Here is a 6,000-nt window from a genome sequence, read left to right as displayed (position 1 = left end):
TACATTCTTCTAAATTTTTTCAAAGTTTTCAACTTCTTTGCCTTTGGTTTGAATATCCTCCTGTAGCTCGGAGTAATTTGATCATCTGAAGCCTTCTTCTCTCAGCTTGTCAAAGTCATTCTCCATCCAGCTTTGATCCGTTGCTGGTGAGGAACTGTGTTCCTTTGGAGGAGGAGAGGTGCTCTGCTTTTTAGAGTTTCCAGTTTTTCTGCTCTGTTTTTTCCCCATCTTTGTGGTTTTATCTACTTTTGGTCTTTGATGATGGTGATGTACAGATGGGTTTTTGGTGTGGATGTCCTTTCTGTTTGTTAGTTTTCCTTCTAACAGACAGTACCCTCAGCTGCAGTTCTGTTGGAGTACCTGGCCGGCCGTGTGTGGTGTCAGTCTGCCCCTGCTGGGGGGTGCCTCCCAGTTAGGCTGCTGGGGTGTCAGGGGTCAGGGACCCACTTGAGGAGGCAGTCTGCCTGTTCTCAGATCTCCAGCTGTGTGCTGGGAGAACCACTGCTCTCTTCAAAGCTGTCAGACAGGGACATTTAAGTCTGCAGAGGTTACTGCTGTCTTTTTGTTTGTCTGTGCCCTGCCCCCAGAGGTGGAGCCTACAGAGGCAGGCAGGCCTCCTTGAGCTGTGGTGGGCTCCACCCAGTTCAAGCTTCCCAGCTGCTTTGTTTACCTAAGCGAGCCTGGGCAATGGCGGGCGCCCCTCCCCCAGCCTCGCTGCCGCCTTGCAGTTTGATCTCAGACTGCTGTGCTAGCAATCAGAGAGACTCCGTGGGCGTAGGACCCTCTGAGCCAGGTGTGGGATACAATCTCCTGGTGTGCTGTTTTTTAAGCCCGTCGGAAAAGCGCAGTATTCGGATGGGAGTGACCTGATTTTCCAGGTGCCGTCTGTCACCCCTTTCTTTGACTAGGAAAGGGAACTCCCTGACCTCTTGTGCTTCCCGAGTGAGGCAATGACTCGCCCTTCTTCGGCTCGTGCATGGTGCACTCACCCACTGACCTGCGCCCACTGTCTGGCACTCCCTAGTGAGATGAACCCAGTACCTCAGATGGAAATGCAGAAATCACCGGTCTTCTGCGTCGCTCACGCTGGGAGCTGTAGACCGGAGCTGTTCCTATTCGGCCATCTTGGCTCCTCCCTCCACTTCATTATCTAATGATAAAGGGATTAATTCATCAAGAAGATGTAATAATTGTAAATACATATGTACCTAATGTCAGAGCTCCTAGATATATAAAGCAAATATTAATAGACCTGAAGAAAGAGATTGACTGCAATACAATAATAGTAGGGGATTTCAACAATGAACAGATTATCTTGACAGAATATCTATAAGGAAACATTGGATATACCAAATGGAACTAACAGACATATACAGGACATTTTATCCAACAGCAGCAGAATACATATTCTCTTCAATATTCCCCAGGATAGATCATATGTTAGACTACAGAACAAGTCTTAAAAAATTTAAGAAGATTGAAATCTTATCAAGTATCTTTTTCAACAACAATGGTATGAAACTAAAAATCAATAATAGGAGGAATTTTGGAAAATTTACAAATATGTGGAAATTAAACAACAGGTTTCTAAATAACCAATGGATCAACAAATAAATTAAAAGAGACATTTTTAAAAAATCTTGAGACAAATAAAAATGGCACAACATACCAAAACTTATGGGATGCAGCAAAAACAGTTCCAAGAGGGAAGTTTAAAGCAATAAACATCTACATTAAAAAAGAAGAAAGATCCCAAATAAACAGTTCTCCTGGTATGGAATGTTCTTCCTCCTGACCTTCCCATGCCTGTCTCTCTCTCTTTTTTTGATCATTCAGGTCTCAGTTTACATGGCATCCTTTCAGCAAGACCTTGCCTGATGACTCAATCCAATGCTGTGTCCAAGTCACTCTCTGTTATACTCTACTTCTGTTCTCATTTCTTTAGTTGCTTACCATCCATTACCCACCCCACCTCAGCCTGGCCAGCCTGCACTTATAAGAACACCTAGCACAAAATGAAGAGTCAATGAATATTTGTTGGAAGAATAAATAATAGTCATTCTTCTTTTGTTATTGAGAAAAAGTTCTTAATGTTGGTTCATTCCTACAAGATGCCTTAACATCAAGGAAAACAAGTTATTTTCACTTCCTATCAGCATTAGTCTCACATTCTTTAAAAAGAGTTTTTTATTAAAGTTTTTTTTTATAGTAGCATATATAAAGTTGAACTTTTTCAGAAGAGTCATTGGATGATGTGCTTTGAGGCAGGCAGCCTAACAGATAATCTTTCTAGACCCCCAGGGACAAGAACCAGGGGTTCTACCTGCTCTTAGATAAATTATAGTGTGAGGTGAGCTATTGGGAAGAAGAGGTGAATAGAAAATAAGCAAAGGAGGCCAAATTTTTGTCACTGATTCAGTATAGCAGCTAAGGGATAGGGAGAACTGAAGAAGTCCTGAGGTTCCTGGCTTAGGCCACTGGATGGATAGTGGTGTTATCTGGCAAGATAAAAGCACTGTATAAAAGCAGGCAGAAGAGGAGAAGCAAGATCAGGAGAAGTGAGAAGATCCAAGCACAGTTGGGAAGAATAGGTTTGGCGCTCAGGGGATGGGTCCAGACTAGACTGAAAGATCTGGGGCTTCTTCTGCAGGTGGCAGTTGAAGTTATGGGAGCAGTTAAGATCACTAAGAAGTGTCAGAGAGTGAGCAAAGAGGGGTAAGGACTGGATCTTCAGTCACAGTAACACATGGAGAGTCAGGAAGATAAGAGGGGACCGGAAAGAGCTAGCCAGGGGGTCAGGTGAACCAAGAGAGTGGCATCAGAGAAGCCAAAGGAAGAGTGTATAGTCAATGATGTCAGATGCTGAAAGATGGCAAGTTCTTATACCAGAAATGAGTCCACTGATTTGCCAATCTGTGGTCCTTGGTGACCTTTGGCAGTCACAGTTTCAGAGTTGTTGGTGGTGATGGGTGGGGGCAGAACTTAGAAAGCAGTGGGCTGAGTAAAGAAATGAAAGAAGAGAGAGATCTCATCTGTCTGTGTTCTTTAAGATGTGGTAGTCTGTTGCAGTACAGTGGAACTGCTAGGAAAGTGCCGCTTTTAGCAAGCATATCATATATGCTGGTGGCTCAGTTCCAGCTTGTGGTCAACTAAGATCTTCTGACTTTTTTTTTTAAACCTTGGCAAGCCAGGGTCTTTCTATCTGAAATATGCATAGTCGATTATTTTTAAAAACTTTAACGCAGGCCTTTAATATTTATCCCTTTCAAATAGCACCTTATTGGTGTAAGCCAAATTTTCCAAATGTATTCTAAAGCTAATTTCATCATTGTTTGCTTTATAGTCCTGCCTAGGATCCTACTTTTTAAGATGTCTGGTTCTCCTCCTTAGAATCTAGGGATGGCGGTGTTCCTGTTACTATAATTTGTGCATGGAAAACTAGATTGAGTTCAATTTCATTCCTGGGGAACAACGACTTTCTTAGCTGAAATATAAACCCTAACTGGAAAGCAACCGATCAGAGGTTTTTTAAGAATTGCATTTTGAAATAGTAAGTGACTACAAATCAAAAGACATGTACTATTTAATATGCTTGATTGATTTCAAGCTTCCAAATCCTCAAAGCTAAAAACTGTCATCATAATGTACTTAGTTAATGGGTGACTGTATTTTTAGAAAAGCTTTTGACAAAAGGCTAGGAAAAGACTTAAATGTATAAACCAGGGTATTTTCTTGCCTGAGTATTCCATTAATTGAGATTTTATACTTTACACCTTTTTTTCCAAGTTTTGAAAAGGACCATGAAATTGTGATCCCTGTGAGGTAGATGGGCTATTTTTATTTCACTTCTAAGAAGATCAAGGTATAAGGTACCTATTTCCCCGGATGTCATGAACCCAAAGGATATAATGGTGACCTTTTGATTTTCCACTCAGGCCTTTTGCCATGACTTTCCCAGCACTCACATCAGATATCTTCATTCACAATTTAAAAAGAAGAGTTATGTCTCAAGGAGAAAAATCTAGGTAGGAACAGACAGAAACAGTTTTACATGTAGCTCAGCTAATTGTGTGAAGTTGGTGGTCATGAAACTGTGGGACTCTGAATGTTGGTTACACCAAGGCGCAATGTGGGCAGAAGATGCTTCCTCCAGGCAGCTTGGGCAAACTGTTTAGTGCAACACCCTTGCTGTGTAGGCTTATTTTTAGCAGAGACAGGGACCTTGAACTCATCAGCTCATTTTGTGTTCAGTACGAAATCTGAACCTAGACCCAAGAAGATGCATACCTGTGTCCCCACCCGCCCCATCGGTGTGCTGCCAGAAAATGTTTACTCAGAGCAGCAGCTGAAGTCTATTTGGGAACCTGCAGCCTGTGTACATCTGATGAGTGACCAAGATGCTTGGGTGTGTGCTGACTCATTTAAGAACAACTGATTTAGAGAGCTGCTGGGGCGTGGGTGTTAGTGTGCTGTGGTTCATTTTCCAGCATGCTACCAGAAAAGCACTGGATGGAAGTGGCAAATGACAAAGTCAAAACACAGTTACTGTACTGTTCAGAATATAGACAGCAATTTCCTTTCTAAATCTGTCTTTTAGGATGCCCTAGTCATTAGCATCTGGATTTGGCAATATTTTAGAAATATTTAAATATAGCTATGTTTAATGAGCACTTACCACATGCTAGGCATTTTTCTAAATGTTTTACAGGCGTTAAATCATTTAGTCCTCACAGCCACACTTCGAGTCATCTGTTCTCATCTGTCATCATGGCCATCTTGTGGGGCCATGATTACTACTTGTGAGGACAGCTGAGGCTTGGGGATATGTAATTAGCTTAAAGATACCAGAGTATCTGTGGCAGAGCATGATATAAATCCAGGTCTGACTCAATGTCAGAGTCAATATGACTCAAGTCTATATTGTTAACCTGTTAAATGTTACTGAGGTTTTGGTGCTATTTAAATAGAAATAAATGGGTTGTGCTTAATGTTCAGTAAATACAATTTCTATACCACTTTCTGATTTTTTTTGTATATGGATATATATAAAATAGAAGTCAAGAGTTTGTCCATTTAATCTGAAAATGTGCACTCAATTGTGATTAGGTGTAGGAAGATGGTGCGATGATCTTTTTACATGTGATGGATTCTTAAGTCTTTTTAATTCTTTCAGGTGGCTAATCTCTACTCAGGGATATGTCAAACAACCCTTCTTTCTCCAGCAGGCAAGAGGCAGGTCTGGGTGGGACACTCTAGGCTGGGCCGGGCCTAGCTTCTGGAAACACCCAGGGGTCCCTTAAGTCATAGGCTAAGTCAGGGTCCTGGGGCCACTGAGAACTCTTCATGATTAAGAAGGGGGGATACTTGAGGGTAAGTTGATTACTCCAATGGCATAAATCAGTGTTTCAGACATACATTTAATCATCCGTAACAACTTTTGTTGACCCTATCTTAAGGTCATCTGAATCTTTTTCCAGAAGCCTATTGCTCTTGGCAATCTGAGGGATGGGTCAGTTAGAGACAGAGGGCTTTGACCCATATGACTCAGGTCTCATCAGCGTGACTACAAAATAGAGATATTTATTTATTTATTTTATAATTGCCTAAATTATGGAATTGTGTACTCCCCTCCTTTTCTTTCCCAAATGCTAAAAACTGGCACCCCCCTACCTCAACTGTTCTCTCAGTATTCTGAGAGCTCTCAGTGTCCGGTTTCACTGTTCCTCCCTCCTCCACTCCCCAGGTCTCTTTGTCTTCCTCTGCGCTGTCATGACCTTCAGGGCTGGGCTGCTGTGATCATCCCTGCCACCTTCCAGAGACCACTCTCATACCCTCTGCTTGATCTTAGGAAATAGATCTCTGCCCTCCTGTTTTCCAGCTTATCTGAACTGTAGGACAGGCCCTTCCATAATTCCCCGTAATACAACTGAGGCCAACCACATAGGTATAGGCACACTTTGTTTTATTGTGCTTCGCTTTCCTGTGTTTTGCAGATATTGT

The sequence above is a fragment of the Pongo pygmaeus genome, chromosome 10, assembly GCF_028885625.2.
Source record: "Pongo pygmaeus isolate AG05252 chromosome 10, NHGRI_mPonPyg2-v2.0_pri, whole genome shotgun sequence".
NCBI lineage: Eukaryota > Metazoa > Chordata > Mammalia > Primates > Hominidae > Pongo > Pongo pygmaeus.
The sequence above is the reverse complement of the archived record's forward strand: the minus strand, read 5'-3'. Positions refer to the sequence as shown.